Here is a 16,330-nt window from a genome sequence, read left to right on the forward strand (position 1 = left end):
CGATTGCATCAAGGACTGCTTCAGGGTTGTGTTTGACTTTGGGAGGTAGGGGTGGCCAGGAGACATGGCCAGTTCAATGTCACTTATGTCAGGGGTATCTGTGGTGGCCTGAGTGCTTTGCCAGTGAAAATGGGCTCCCGAGCTCCATTTTCGATTGTGACGACTTCCTGTAACCCTCTGCCAGTGAAAATGGAGCTCAGGAGAACCTCCTGCACAGATCTTGCCAGCTCCATTTTTGCTGGCAGAGGCATTGTGGGGCAGTCCTTTGTTGCTTCCAGGGCAGCCCCATTGGCCAGATCAAAGCTCCCCATGGGCCAGATCCAGCCCACAGGCCTTGAGTTTGACACCCCTGCTCTAAGGGGTCACAGGGCCAGTGATCAAATGTAAAAATATCCATGAACCATAGAGGAATAATCCTACTTTACAGAGAGCCCACATCCAAAATATTACATGAACCCAATCTGCATTTTTAAAAGAAATACTGTATAATATATAATATAACACAATATAAAATATAATATTTTTCCACACAATGCACATTGCTATACCATGCAATTTTCTCTGCTTTATGAAACTTTTGAGTAAAAACAGAGAACTCTAATAACTGCAATAACTGTTCTCCTATTGGAAAAAATGATCCACAGCAAACAGGATAGAAAAGAAAACACTTTAAGAGGTGGATCAAAATAAAATTTACAGCATCTCTAATACAAATCATACCATATTTAATGGAAATTTCTCATCCAAAATTATTATTCATAGAGCTGCAATTTAATGTGTTTGAATATCATCCTGTGCTTTACATTACTGTGAAAAATGTTCATTCTTTCTCTTGTATTTTCATTAATTTCATGATTTCTGAATAGAACCCTCAGGATTATATATTACTTTTTAGTGTATTGTGAAGCACACTGGGGCCATTGTACCAGCATGGAGAGACATCACCAATAATATTAGATCATTATGTCCTTCTCCCATCCATTGCTTTCTGCCAATTACTGCTTGTTTCCATCTGCTCTGTGGTGTCAAGATTGATCATCTCGTCTCTCTCTGCAAAAGGTTCTTCTCCAACTTTCTCTTGGCTTACACCACTGGATTTCTAAACTAATACAAATAATCAGAAATAATCACTAGAAATTAAGCAGCAGGAAGCAAAACATTTCACAGATGAGTTTGTGCAGTGGCCAATACTCTGCAGTTGAGTTTTGACAAAATGGAGGGGTGTAGACTGATGGTTTGGGGCCTGGAAATTAGGCAGTTTTAGGAATAAATTGTGCATTTACTCTAAAGAAATAGTTAAGTAAGTTGGGTTGTTCTTGATATGAAGCAATCACTATAAACACAATAGATTCAGTGCCAAGTGTATGTACCCTAGCATTACCAGATCTGGGCTGCAACAATTGATGTGACCACTGGATTGCAGTAAAAGGTTTTCTGTAGGTCTTTGCTGCTATCTCATGACTCCTCTGGATTTAGGCAACCTAGATGATAGCCATTCTCTATGTTCAGCTTTCATTGGTGCTCTAGCAGTGGTTTCTTCTGGTTTTGGAGACCTATGCAAACAAAGAACCAATTATTGCAATTCCGTAAAATTCTTTGTGAAAACTGTGAGAACTTCAGGCATAGGATTTTAGTTACCAGGGGGTTAAATGGTGATAGTATAGCAGCAATAAAGGTAGTTTTTGATTTGCAACCACAATTGAGCCAAAAATTTCTACTCTTAAGTGAGGTAGCTGTTAAGTAAATTTTACCCCCATTTTATTACCTTTTTTGCCATTGTTGTTAAGTGAATCACTGCAGTTGTTAAGTTAGAAAAATGGTTGCTAAGTGAATCTGGTTTTTCCTTTGACTTTGCTTGTCAGAAAGTCACAAATGTGATCCCATATCAGCCAATTGCCAAGCATCTGAATTTTGATCATGTGACCATACGGATATTGCAACAATCAAAAGTGTAAAAAATGGACATGTCACTTTTTTGGTGCTACTGTAACTTTGAATGGTCATTAAACAAATAGTATTTGTAAGTTGAATTGAAAATCATCATCATCTAACTATGAGCAACTGGGCCCAGTACAATGTATTGTTGCTAATGTATACATTGTACAAGAAGAGACGTTAGTCTATTACAGCCAAAAATCAAAGGGTATCAGGTAGCATCTTTTCAGACCAACAAATGTTATTAAAAAGCCCAAGTTTTTATGAGCTGCAGTTCACAAAATACAAGATGTTTTCTCATTATTGGTTACTAAAGAATAAAATCACAAAAAAATAAGAGTGAGAATTTAAGAATGCCTGTAGATAACATATGTCAACATCAGCCAGAAAGCCCATGTTTGTGATTTCATTCATCGATAAGGCTTTTGGTGTAGTTGTGAGATATTTGACACACTTGATGTAATATATTTCAAAGTTTTCAAAAAGCTTCTTTTAACTGCTGTTAACAGTCTTTCTATTTAAGAAAATGGTTCCTGTGACAAGAATATTGATTACATTTGGTGAATTTTGTGTGCACTAGGATTCTTACCTTACTGCTTAATTTTGATATTAAAAACTTGGGGGGAAACCTTGTTGCTTGAATGTCTATATCTATGATCATTTTTATTACTTTTTCTAATACATGCATTTTTAGCAATAGAAAAATATATTTTTGTGACTCATGAATTCCAAGGTGGAAAATATTCCAGTCCAGAAGCTATCATGGAGAAAGTGTCCATGTAAATAATCACAAAATAATGCCCTGCCATTCTCATCATACACAGCATGACTTCTACCTTTCATCTCAAGAACAATTAAATTTTAATCTGACAGGAATGTGACCTGCCAGATATTGTGGTCTCAAGTTCTTTAGAGACCCATGTGGCATAGGAACAACCTTGAATCTGGCCTCAATTGGCAACAATTATAGAGATCATAATGAAATGACTGGGCAGATTTGAAAATTAATAATAAATAACTTTATAAACAAAGCTTTGTAACTCGGTTGCCCACCGGTTGCTAAATTCTAATAGCCAGCATTTTCAAACACAAAGATTAATGGTCAGGGAATCTGGGAGCTGTAATTTAGCAATATTAACCATGGATTTCCCTTCATTGTTGTGAGTACAACAGCAAAAAAAAAAAAAGAATCCCTCAAAAACTAAGCAGTAAGCCAATATCTTATGAAATAGTCTTCCATTAAGCTATTAGCAAATATATACATAATTATTTTTAGCCAAGTATATAAATCTGTAGCAAGAATGTCCCTTACACTAACACTGACATGAGAACTGCAAGACAGACATGTATTATACCCTAGCACTGTTTGTTTCTCTTTTTCAGACCTCTGTGAATTATAATTTACTTGTTACTGCTCAAGGGTAGTGAAGGTTCCATTTTACAAGACATGCCTGCCACTGTTGACATGACAATAATGACATGAAGAATTCATGCACAGCCAGACTGCCAATGGCATCTCCAACACTATGCTGTCTAAACTTGCTCTTGCAAAGTTAGAGACTTAAAATAACTGATAAAAAGATTTGAGTTTGGCAGTGTCGTTTTTCCCCTTTGTCTCTTTTTCTACTGCTTCTTTCCAGATATGACATATTTCATTCTTTGCGGACTACCTCTGGGTCACAGATCTGCTCAGCTTTCTTCAGTTTGCTGTTTCCCAATTAATACATTTGTCAGAAGCAAAGGGAAACTAGGAAGAGCCGGTGGTCACTTCCGCAGAGAAATAGCAAGGGCTGATTTATTTTCTGATTCGTTCTCTTTTCTCACCACAAAGGAGGAGAGAATAATGGCATATCATTAACAAGATCCTCAGTGTTTCCTTTTATGACTATCGACTGTCCATTTTGGTCACATAAAACCCCTGCTAAAATATAACACCGATAAAGGGCACTTCGCCACTATTGCTTTTCAGTTAGAAAAGAGAGAAAGTAAATCTGTGAACAAATTGCAGCTGTGTCCAGACAATGAAATGGAAATGTGGGGAGTGGTTAGTACATTTTCTTTTCCAATAGACATCTAATATCATAGGTTCTAATAAATTTTATAAATGGTTATCAGAAAATTGGGCTAGGAACAACAGTTTATTATGGAAGATCATAACCATAAAACAGAAAAGCAAGTTTCTAGACTACTACATTAGGATCACTCTCCTGAATTGGAGAAGCGTAAGTCATGCTAGATGTTGGAACTTTAGCAAATGGCTCTGGATAGTATGCAACAGTGAGCAAAAGTTTGTGGAACATGAAACTGGATATATATATTTAATCAGTTTGATAAAAGGTGTAGCTGTTGAAGGCAATGCTTAATCAGCATAACACTACTAAAGGTGTAAGGACATTCTTTCACATGTTTTATTTTTTTAGTAAATGGGTATGCTATGCATCACTTGGATGACAAGTACAATATGTAGATTATATAAAGGTTTTCTTCAGGTTAACTTTTTAAAGCAGATCTTCCATGCATGCATATTGAAAAGGAATTTGTAGTATAGCTTATGGCCCCAAAATGCATTCATAGCCTTTATTTCAGGATACAATTTAACAATTATATCTTTATTGTCTACTTACTCACTTATTCAGTTACTTACTTAGGCTTTTGTGCTATCCCAATCAGTCAGATTCTGAGTAACCTATGATTCCTAGGCCTCCCCAAAAAGCACTAAGTCAATTCTGAGTCCAGGCAAAAACCTCTTTTATTACATTAATGTGAATTTATTTCATTCACAGTCAGCCAACGTCTTGGTAAACAGTCTTGCAAAGGTATACTAATTAGCTCAGACCTTTATCAACCCTGGAATGCTACCCTGTAAAATTCCACATTCAATGCTGACAAGGAATGGGCTGGGTTACACAGACAAATCTTCATGAGGCTGGAATGAACAGATGAATGAACAAGCAAGTTGTTTCTTGCAAAAGCCCCCTCCCCTTTTCCTTCTCTTTTAATCCTGATAGGAGCGGCCATTCATTGTCCACCTATGGTTTACTCCCACGTCAACACTGTATGTACAGGCTGGCAACCGGTTCTAGAAGCTCCTTCACCTCACTGCTGCCTGAGCCCGAAGGTAGATGATTGCTGCTAGCCTGCAGCAATTGATTACATCTCTGGCTTTAACGCAGAGCCCTCATCCGAGCCTTCTTTAGCCTCCAGGACTGGCCTGGGTTCCTCCCCAACTGTCTGACTCTGCTGCCAACTCTGCCAGCCACAGCAATAAATACAGTGGACCACAACAATAAATACAATGACTAGCAATACAACCCAGAGAACAATATAATCTGCATTGTCCTGTTGCTTCTCATAGTGTGTTCGTGCAGTACTTCCCTCAATACAATCATAACTGTCAGAGTAGACAACCTCAAAGTTATCCATAATGAGCTCTAAATTTGCCTTGAATTGTATCTGGTAGCCAATGTAAATCCCTCACCAGAGGTTTCATGTTGGCCTTCCATACAGTCTTCAAGGATAGCCCCATGCAGCATGAATTGTAGTAATACAAATATGAGTTGACAGGCAAGAATAGCAACAAAACCTTGCAAAATTTTGCAAAATTTTGCTAACAGGTCCCATCTACTATTCCAACAGTAGATGTAACTCAAAAGGAACCCCAAACTGAAAACCTGCTATGTGTGGACAGCAATTCTGTTCAGTGCCAAAATGGATTTCCCCTGGAATTAGTTGGCTTCTAAATTCAACATATTCCAACTTATGAGGCTTGAGTCTATATCCACTTTTCCCATTCCAGACTTTAACAATCCAGGCAATGGGATTTTATCTTGCATTCAAGTTGGCACTATACAATTGAGTATCATACAAAACAGAGGGTTTCATGACAAGATTAAATAGCAAGAGAGAAAGAGCCAAGTCTTGCATGCCTCACACCAGAGTGCTGAAGGATTTGATTCTTCATTCCTTCCACTTATTGGAACTAGGAAAAAAACATGAACCCTGGTACAACCTGTCTTAACTCTTGCAGCCAGTCCAGAAGAATATCATAATCATAATGGCTGCTGAAAGGTCTAGCAAGGGGTTGTGTTTTCCTTATCCCTGGGCTGTCACAGATCAGCAACATAAATAATCAATGTCAGTGCTGTCCCATATGGAGACCTAAATCCTAACTCAAAATAATTTGCTTCATTAAGACCTCTCTGCAGCTGCATCTTCTAAATCACCAGAAGTTCTCCAACATGAGATTCCAACAGCTCCCTTCCTACTGAGATTGTAAAGGACCTTCAAGACATGGCTTTTCATCTAGATATTTGAAGAGGACAATTGATGTCTCTTTCTTCCCTCTCCCTAGTGGGCTTATTTTCTTTGCTATCATTGTTCTTTTGGCTTGTGCTTTTCTTTTGTGTTTTGTATTGTTCTGTGGTGGGTTTTTTTAAACAACTGTAATCTTCCCAGAGTTGCTGGGAATCAGATGGCATACAAATTTATTATTTGTATGCCATCTGATTCCCAGCAACTCTGGGAAGTTTACAGTTGGTCACACAGTTTGCCAGATATTTAGAGTGATATTATTATTTCTGAAAAAATGGAGCTTGGATATAGGCTGTTATCTACAATAACTGAATCAAAGGATGGCTTCTTGAAGGCAAGGTCCATCACTGCTTCTTCCAAGGCAGATGAGAACAGTCTTCCTCCCAAGCAAGCAGTAACTCCTGTCACTCAGTAGCAATAGCAATAGCACTTAGATTTTAACACTGCTTCACAGTGCTTTACAGCCCTCTATAAGTGGTTTACAGAGTCAGCATATTGCCCCCAACAATCTGGATCCTCGTTTTACTCACCTCAGAAGGAGGAAAGGCTGAGTCAACCTTGAGTCTGGTGAGATTCGAACTGCCAAATTGCAGGCAGCTGGCAATTAGCAGAAGTAGCCTGCAGTACTACACTCTAACCACGAGAATTCAGTAGTAAGTTTATCAATCAGGTGGAGCCTGATTTGCAGAAAACCCTGATAATTTTCTTGTGATTAACAAACTCAACTCAGTCCCAGGGAACCTTGCAGGATATTGTGCAGAAATATGAATTGTCATCTCAGTTAACTTTGAGCAAATGTGCATGATTTTATCTTTCAGATGCTTTCTATATGCACCACAGCAGCCCTGCAATTATTATTTTTTCTAGCCCATCATTCCCTAGAAGAGCTTGGGTAGCTATAAACAACGTTGCTGGGTGATAATCCACAAAGGTAATCGATACAGAGAAATATTGATGTTTTGTCATACTTACTGCCTCAGTGTGGGCTCAGACTTCAGCTTGTTCATTGTTCAGGAATATGTGCTTTTATTATTTACCAGCACCACTCCAAATATGTCTTCTGTGAATTCATCGCCTGGAGCTCCTTGTTAAATCAGGAATCAGTAGACAGGAAGAGGCTCCTTGGGAGCAATCCTATTTTGTGCCATGTTCATCCCTCTATTCCAGAGGTTGACAAAGCAATCGATTCAATTGGCCTCCAGAACTACAGAGAAATCCCTAAATACTCTCTGGAAGCCAAGTACATATGTGAGGTGAATCAACTTTATGGTTCCTCCCCCCCACCCCCTTGTGGATATCACTGATATATTAGTGATCTCATCATGTCAAGCAAAGGATAATAATGTCCCCCTTATCTCAGATCACATCTCAGCTGCCTCAAGATAAAAAATATGTTTGTCAGCTGTCTTTATCTGGGCTTGGAAGCTGAGCAGGCTTAGTTAGTACTTCAGTGGGAAAACTAAGAGTGTTGGCTACACTAGGAACCAATAAAGAAACATATTGGAATAAGGCAATGCCAAATCTTTTCAATATCACTGCCAAGGAAATTGCTTAGTTGTACATATGGAGTCACCAGAAATCTGTGTCAGCTTGAAAGATACTTCACCTTCTATTTAAAGAAAGTAATACTTTTTGGTTCTGGTTTATCTATCTCAAATCCCATCAGAAAATCTCAGGAAAGATTGACTGGCTTAGTTCCTTATTATTCTGTGGAGACAACTACAGGATTAGTTCAAAGAAATGAAGAAAGCTAGCTTGTGCTGATCATATCAGCACAGGCCTTGCACAAATGCTGACACAAATGATATGTACATTTTCTCCTAGCAATCAGAATTTATAACTAAAGGTGTCTATGGTAATGGAAAAGTAAATGATCCCCTAATACTCAAATCAATCTTCTGCGAAATACCTGAATAATGATTTAGAATGTAAGAGACAGAATTAAGACAAGAACAGTAAAATAATGGTCTTAAGGAACAGATAGCATTTAAAGTGCTGTTGGATCTGAAATTAGTCTGCACAATATATACAAAAAGAAAGGTGTTTTTTTTTAAAGGAAACAGGCTTTCAGTCCAGATAAAAAGAAGTCCTTTGATCAGGCATAATATCAGAAGGAGATCAAACCAATGTTATTTGAAGAAAAAAGGAAGGAAACTCTTCAAATAGAATTCTTGATGCAAATACCTTTCAGAGTTTAGGTAGATAGTGAATGATTTCCATTTGTAAAATTGTACAACCCCTTCCACTGATTCTATTGCAAATCAGTTTTCTGCCATTCTGATTGGAAATTATGTCTAGAAATTTACTGACATTGTAAATCAGGAGACCTCTGGCTTTCATCATAATGCTTCACAAAGACTTGTTTTCTTTTTCTTTGGGTTGGGGGGGCAACCCAGCCCCTTTCTCCAAGTTGATTCTCAACACTGTCAATGAAACTCCTTGTCTTGTAGGACTAATGTAGAAAAGGGTGTGTAGAAAAGGGTGTTTTGACAAAAGGAAACTTGCAAGGGAAATGTCGTAACTGATAGTCCCTCTTGTTTAATTTCAATCCATTCAGTATAGAGCTGAAAGAGACCTTGGAGGCCTTCCAGAGTCTAGACTAACCCCCTGTTCAGGTAGGAGACTCTATACCATTTTGGACAAGTTGTCCAGTCTTTTCTTTAAAATCTCCAGTGATGAAGCATCCACAACTTATGAAGGCAAACTGTTCCATTGGTTAATTGTTCACAAATGTTAGGAAGTTTGTTCTTAATTCTAGGTTGCTTCTCTCCTTGATTAGTTTCCACCCATTGTTTCTTGTCTTGCCTTCTGGTGCTTTGGATAATAAGTTGACCCCCTCTTCTTTGTGGCAGCCCCTCAAATACTGGAATACTGCTATCGTGTCACCCCTAGTTCTTTTCTCTAGACTAACCATACCCAAATCTTGCAACAATTCTTCATACGTTTAGTCTCCAGGCATTTAATCATCTTAGTTCCTCTTCTCAGCACTTTTTCCAAAGTCTCAACAATTAATTAAAAGCAAAAGCCTGCTTTTTCTTGCATTTGCACACCCTATAGCCAATTCGTATGATGTGTACTCATGAGGATTTTTACAGAGGTTAATGCTATGTTTGAGAACTATAAAACCTTTGAAATTACTCCCAAATTTAGACCCTGAATTGGGAGCAAAAGTAGTTATACTAGGAAGATGAGATAGCAATTCTGTACTTCTTGTTTTGGTTGTTGGTACTTTTCCAGTTGCAGAGGGGAGGGGAGACTTAATCTAATGGCTCATTCTTAAGTTTTTTTTCTCTTTTTTGCCCAGTTAAAAGAAGCAAATGTATAAGACGCACAGACAACTATATATTACTGAAAATAACACAAAGAAATGTGGAATATTACTGAAAATAACACAAATCAAATGTGGAATAATACTTTTTTCTATCTATTACTGGACTGTTATGCCATCTTTAGTTTATACAACTCAAGGCAGCATATATATTACTCCTACTTATTTGCTTCCAATAGCAATCCTGTGAAGTGGGTTTGGCTGCAAAAGAATGATTGCTTTAAAGTCATTTCATGGTTTTATTCATGGTTTCCAAGTTTCTAAGCACGATGCCAAATAATTTTTTTTGGCTCTTCTTCATTACTTAGCTCACTACTTTTCAACATTGACCACTTGAAGATGTGTGGCATTTAACTCTCAGAATTTCCCAGCATATTTTCCCCAACAGTCTGGGTCCTCATTATACCCACCTCAGAAGGATGGAAGTCTGAGTCAACCTTGAGTCTGGTAGGATTTAAACTGCGAAATTGCAGGCAGCTGATAGTCAGCAGAAGTGGCCTGCAGTACAGACTCTAACCATTGTGCCACTAAGGTTCTGGGAGTTGAAGTCCATACATCTTCAAGTGCCCATGGTTGAGAAACACTGCTTAGGTTATTTCAAGTCAGGTAAGTTAGCACCTAAGCCCAGGTTGCAATATCTATTATAACATTTAAAAATCCATAAAAAATTCAAAAAAGGTATAGGTCCATTATAGCCAGTTAAGAAATTTGTATCAAATAATATTCCCTATTCTTTTGCAAGGAGGAGACATACACCATTTTGGAGTTGAGGGGAATCAACTCATCTTGGCCAATGACAATTTATTTATTTAAGTGGAAGAAAATATATTTTTCGGTCTGTCATATTAACATTTTCTTAAGGTTTTGTTTTACCCAGGCTCCCTATATGTCTTGGGAAAGCCATTTGTTTTACACTGTTTCAGGAAATGAAAATTCAGGCATACCTATTAGAAGCAAACCATTCCATCTGTACAGTCTATTGATCATGGTCAGGGGTGGGATTCAAATTTTTAATAATCGGTTCTATGGGTGTGGCTTAGGTGGTTGGTGTGGCTTGGTGGTCATGTGACTGGGTGGACATGGCTTGGTGGTCATGTTATTGGCTGGGTGTGGCCAACTCAATATCACTCACATTGAGGCACACATCTCCTCACCTGGCCTCTCATGACTGTGGGGATGCTGCAACAGTTGTAAGTGTGAAAAATGGTCATAAGTCACTTTTTTCAGTGCCATTCTAACTTTGAATGGTCATGCCACACAAGCAAAGTACCAGCAAAGGAGGGGAAAAAAACTCCAGAGATGTTCCTGAGACAGGAAGTCTAGTCCTGTCAAGAATGTATAAGGGTTAACGGAGAGGCAGTTTCTGTAAGCAACAGCAGAATGTTTCCTTCCTGCCTTCCTTACAGGATTAGGCCAGTAATTTCTTCTAACAAACGGTTCTCCGAACTGCTTAGAATGTTAACAACTGGTTCTAGCGAATTGGTGCGAACTGGTAGAATCCTACCCCTGATCATGGTACAATCAAGAATTTTGAAAAATAAATAAATCTTTTATCTTTGTTAATGCGAAGAATGATAAACACTTCCAAATATGCAGACATGCAAACTGCCACTTCCAAATGCCAGAATCATTATTTCCTCACTTTGTTAGAAACTACTGAAGCTGAGTGTCATAATCTTCAAGTCATTACCTTGGCTTTGATATAAACGCATTGGCTGCCAATCAGTTTTAATTTGTAGTGTTACCTTTGTAAAGCACGTGCATTTATCTGCCCCTTACTTGCTCACAAATTGCATGCACAATGTAATTTGGAGAAGGAACCTGCCACTCCAACACACCCACTCCCATCCATCTTTCAAATCATGTGAAATTCTATGCTGGTGTTTGCACCAGAAGGGACCTTTTGAGTTATTACAGTGTTAGCTAAGCTGTTTTAGGTTGCTTTTTATCTTTTCCATTTTTTAAATCTTGCCTTTCCTTGGAATTAAAGACATAGTTTGAATCTCTGGGCCCATTGCTTTATCAGCAAGTCTAACAGATACAGGATATGACCTTTTCTTCCCCCATTGAGGTCCTCATTTTATCCAAAATGATCTCTTGTGGGCCAGTGTGGTGGGTAGGGCTAAAGCAAAGGATATGTAGGATTAACAGAATAACATAGTTGGAAGGGATCTTAGAGCTCAAGCAGTAAACCTATACCATTTCAGAGAAATGATTGTCCAACTCTTCTTTAAAAACTCCAGTGTTGGAGCACCCACAGCTTCTAGAGGCAAGTCATTACACTGATTAATAGTTCTAATTTCAGGAAATTTCTCCTTAGTTCTAGGTTGGTTCCCTTTTTGATTGATTTCCATCCTTTATTTCTTATCTTGCTTTCACGTGCATTGAGCAATTGGTTGACTCCCTTTTCTTTGTGGCAGCCTCTTAGATATTAGAACACTGCTATCATATCATGCTTAGTCTTTCTTTACATTAAACTAGACATACCCAATTTCCCCAACCATTCTTCATATTTTTTTCTCCTCCACTCCTATAATTATCTTTGTTGCTCTTCCTGGCACTCTTTTCAGAGTCTCAACATCTTTTTTATGATATGGTCACTAAAACTGGATGCAGGATTCTAAATGTGGTCTTGCTAAAGCTTTATAAAGTGGTACTTCACATTATCTTGATTCTATCCATCTGATACACGTTTTAACAACATTTTTCTTATTCAATTGAAATCTTTCTAACAACTGAAAATAAGCAAAATGTTCGGATTATTTTCAGTTGTTAGAAAGATTTCAATTGAATAAGAAGAATGTTGGTTTTGCATATGAGAAACTGAGTTTGAATTGGTTTTGTATACTAATAATAAGTATTCTACTGCCAATAAGTATAGACTTTTATTGCAAATAAATATGCAAGATGAACATGTTAATGATTGTATAACTAAGTAGATATATTATAATAATAGAACAGTGAGAGAATGTATAGAGTAAGAGACTGAAATTCACTTTGAGCTGCAATTTGGAAGAAAAAAAATTATAAGATGAATTGTATTGTTGGTATTTAACACCTGATAAATTGTCAAAGATATAGCATGGTATGTCAAACATGCATTGAAAATGTATTCATTCTAAAGACACCTTTGGTTATCAAGTAAGAAAGCTAAGAGCTATTGAAATCAGATATATATTTCAATTCAAATGTAGTTTAAAACAAATGTGCAGTTGAAACCAGAGGTTTTTATTTTAGATTTGATGGATAATCAGATAAAGAAAAAACATGGGCTTTTGTTTTTAAATATGGTAACAGCAGCAAAACTCTTGTATGCATAGAGATGGGAAGATTTACGTATTTCCACAGTGAAAGACTGGCTGGTGAAGTTAATTGAACTTTTTGATTAAAGAGAAAACTTTATTTAGCTTTTTGTTTCTATATGGAATCCATTTTCTGGAATATTTGTTTAAATATTGGGATTTGATATTTAAAATTGTTTGTGATGATAAAAATTCTGTATTTTACTGAATTTCACAAATATATATATGCTGTGAAACGGCTATGAAAGTCTGACTCACAGACAAACAGAAGCCTGATGATGGCAGATGAGATTCTGCGGAAACGTTGCTACAACTTTAAAAGCATAACTATAATGACGTGGGAAAATACCCAACAAAGCTGAACACCATACATGTAAGTACCCGTGAAAACTTAAGAAATATATATATATATATATATATATATATATATATATATATATATATATATATATATATATATATATATATTGGTGTGTTCAGGTCTTTTCCTGTGTAAGACTGAAAGTATCTTGGCAACTTTTTTGACGAGGTCCCACTCGCCATCTTCAGGCTGGTGCTTTCAGTTTTGTGCTTGTGTGAGCAAAGTGTGATCGGAGATGCCGTCTCCCTATATATACTGGTGGGGAGGTTGTCTATGTTGTCATTTCTTGATTGGTTGATGGAGTTGATGTTTGCAAATTGACTGGCGTTTCTGTAAGAACATGTGTGGCTGAGGTATTGGTTGTGTGTCTATCAGCCTCCTGTGTTGTAATGACCTGGGTCATGGGCTGTGTGATGACCTTCTGAGTTCTCTTGTTTTGACAACCTGGGTCTTGTGCTGTAATCTTCTGGGTCATTGGCTATGTTGTGACATCCTGAGGTTTTGTGGTATAACCTCCCGAGTTCCTTGATGTGATATCCTGAGCAGGTGGCTGTGATGTGACGTTCCAGGTTTTGGTTTGGCTCTGAGTTTGAGGCCTGGCTATGTGTTCATGGCGTGTGTCAGTTTGCTTGGTTTGGGAGTCAGGGTGTGTGGCAGCTGGTGATGCAGCCATGGTCTGGTTTCTGGACAGTGGTTGCCTTTTGTCTATGGGGTGGGTTTGGGTTTGAGTCTGGTGAGGGAGATTGGTGATGGCATCCTGTATTGTTTTGGGTCTGGCATTGGTTTCCGTGGCTGGCATTCATTTGTTGATAAGGGCTAGTTTCCAGATGTCTGGTAGGCGGGAGGTATATTCCTGTTTATTCATGTTATGGGGATGTTCCTCTATTTCAATGGCTTAGCTGATTATTGTCTTGTTGAAGTGTTCAGTATTGGAGATTAATTTGGTTCCCTCAAATCTCTAATACTGAACACTTCAACAAGACAATAATCAGGGAAACAATTGAAAGTTAGAAGTTATCCTTAAAAAAAAAAATTCCTTGTTTTGCATCTTCCCTCTCCTAATTTTTCTTCCTTTGAAATTCTTTCCCCCCCTTGTTTTAAATTTAATTTCTGTAGAAATTCAAGAAAGTATGCTGAAAATAAATTAGCAAGATAAGCATATTATTATTAGAACTGCAGACTGCAATTTGTTTTTCATTATTTGAGAATCTATGCTGACACAATAGCTAATAGAAGATGAGATGACAGTTAGAGAAAGCTGTAATACTTTCTAATCTAGCCACTATTCTGTTAGTGAGCTTCTCATAGAATTAACATTTCCCTTTCTCGGGTCTCCTGGGGTTTCCTCCATATGCCCCAAATTTGTTTTATAGGCTAAATTCCAAAATACAATTTTTGAACCAGATTGGAGAAATCTGGGAGAGAGCAAAGAGAGAAAAAGGTGTTATTTTGTTAGTGGCATTTGTTGTCTTGATGGAAGAAACCTCTTGCATATAAACATAAACAGAGGACGTGCAGGTATATAGTTTTTAAAAAGCCTTATTAATGTCTTTGTATTGTATTCAAGTACTTCTAATGTTAGTTTTAGTTTCTGACATTAGGCTGGCCACAGGTCCTGAAATTAAAACAAGAGGTATTTAAATGTAATAGAAAAATATGGATATTTTTTTTCTTACACTTCTAAATACTTGTTTCTACATTTAGAAAAGGAACATATATGAAGATATGTGAGAATTTATATAAAACATATAATGCACTGAACTAAATGAAATACAAAGGTACAAAGAAAGAAATATTTTAAACATAGGACAGTTAGCAAATAACAGATTGAGTTACAATTGTCTACATGTTTATCTGAGAATAAATCCCACTGAGCAGAGTTAGTTACTAATTTTAAAAGTGTAAAGATAAACTATCTTATTCACAAAAGCAAAGGGAAATAGATAAAATGTGGGCAGAACAGAAGCTGCACAAAACATAATAAAAAGAGTGTCACAGTAAAGCAAAATGTCAAGGTGGCAATGCACATTAAAAGGTTAGATCTTTGATTCACCATTGTTGCCACAATCTTGATTTTTTTCCACCACCCATGTGTACCCCTGATAGTGGGAAAACATGGAACCATTTTAACATACTTGCTCTTCCTCTATTTCATATTTTTTTAAAAGTGGGTGTATTTTAGTAATCACAAGTCCACAATTCATTTTTAATTTCATTTCATCACATTACTTGTATTTTTATCTATATTAAAATTTTCTTTCAATTGTGCATTTGAGAACCATTAAAACCAATTATTCTGTAGTCGATTGTGTTTTTGATTTAATCTTAAACTCCCCATTTCTCCACATTAGGAACTCTTTATATGTTAACCATTTGTCTTATCTATAAAATGCTTCTTGAGCTGAGGCCAACAAAGGCATTTTCATGAATAGCCTGGGTTCATAGCTACTCCATATTCACAGTAAGGACTTCCTAATACAAAGACTTTTAAAATCTACATTTGTTGTACTTCATCATATTATGCCACCCAAACTTGAGACCATGATATTCTAAATCTAAAAGTGCCTTATTTCTTAACAACAGCATCTCATCATCAACAATCATCCCTTTATCCAACCAAACAACAGGGAATAAAACACAGTCTAAAATCAGTAATTTCAGTCCCTCTCTTTTTTCTTTGCATCTTGCAGGATCTTATATTTAACTCATGTTTTTCACCTGACATTTAAATCTGGGTATATCTTTTTGCCACTGTTTAAATAGTGCAGCAGTTCTTAAAAATGGGTATAAGGACATTCTAAGTAACACGTTCATTTTTACCACAGAAATTCTTTCCAACAATGACAACTGTAGTTTTCCTCATCTTAATTTCTTAGTTTATAAACTTCTTTTTTAACTTTCACTCCAGCAATTATCTCATCTTATCTTATATCTTATTCAAAACTTCAAGAACCAGAATAAGTAGCAAAAGAGAAAGGAACATCCCCACCTCGTTCATTTCTGTCTTTCACAGGACTTGATCAGTTTCCTATTCAGAAGTATTTGTGCCAGCAGCATTATTCTTTTTCACAAGATAGGGCATTTCACTCTGAG

The sequence above is a fragment of the Pseudonaja textilis genome, chromosome 1, assembly GCF_049901715.1.
Source record: "Pseudonaja textilis isolate UNSWEBS1 chromosome 1, rPseTex1.2, whole genome shotgun sequence".
Taxonomy (NCBI): domain Eukaryota; kingdom Metazoa; phylum Chordata; class Lepidosauria; order Squamata; family Elapidae; genus Pseudonaja; species Pseudonaja textilis.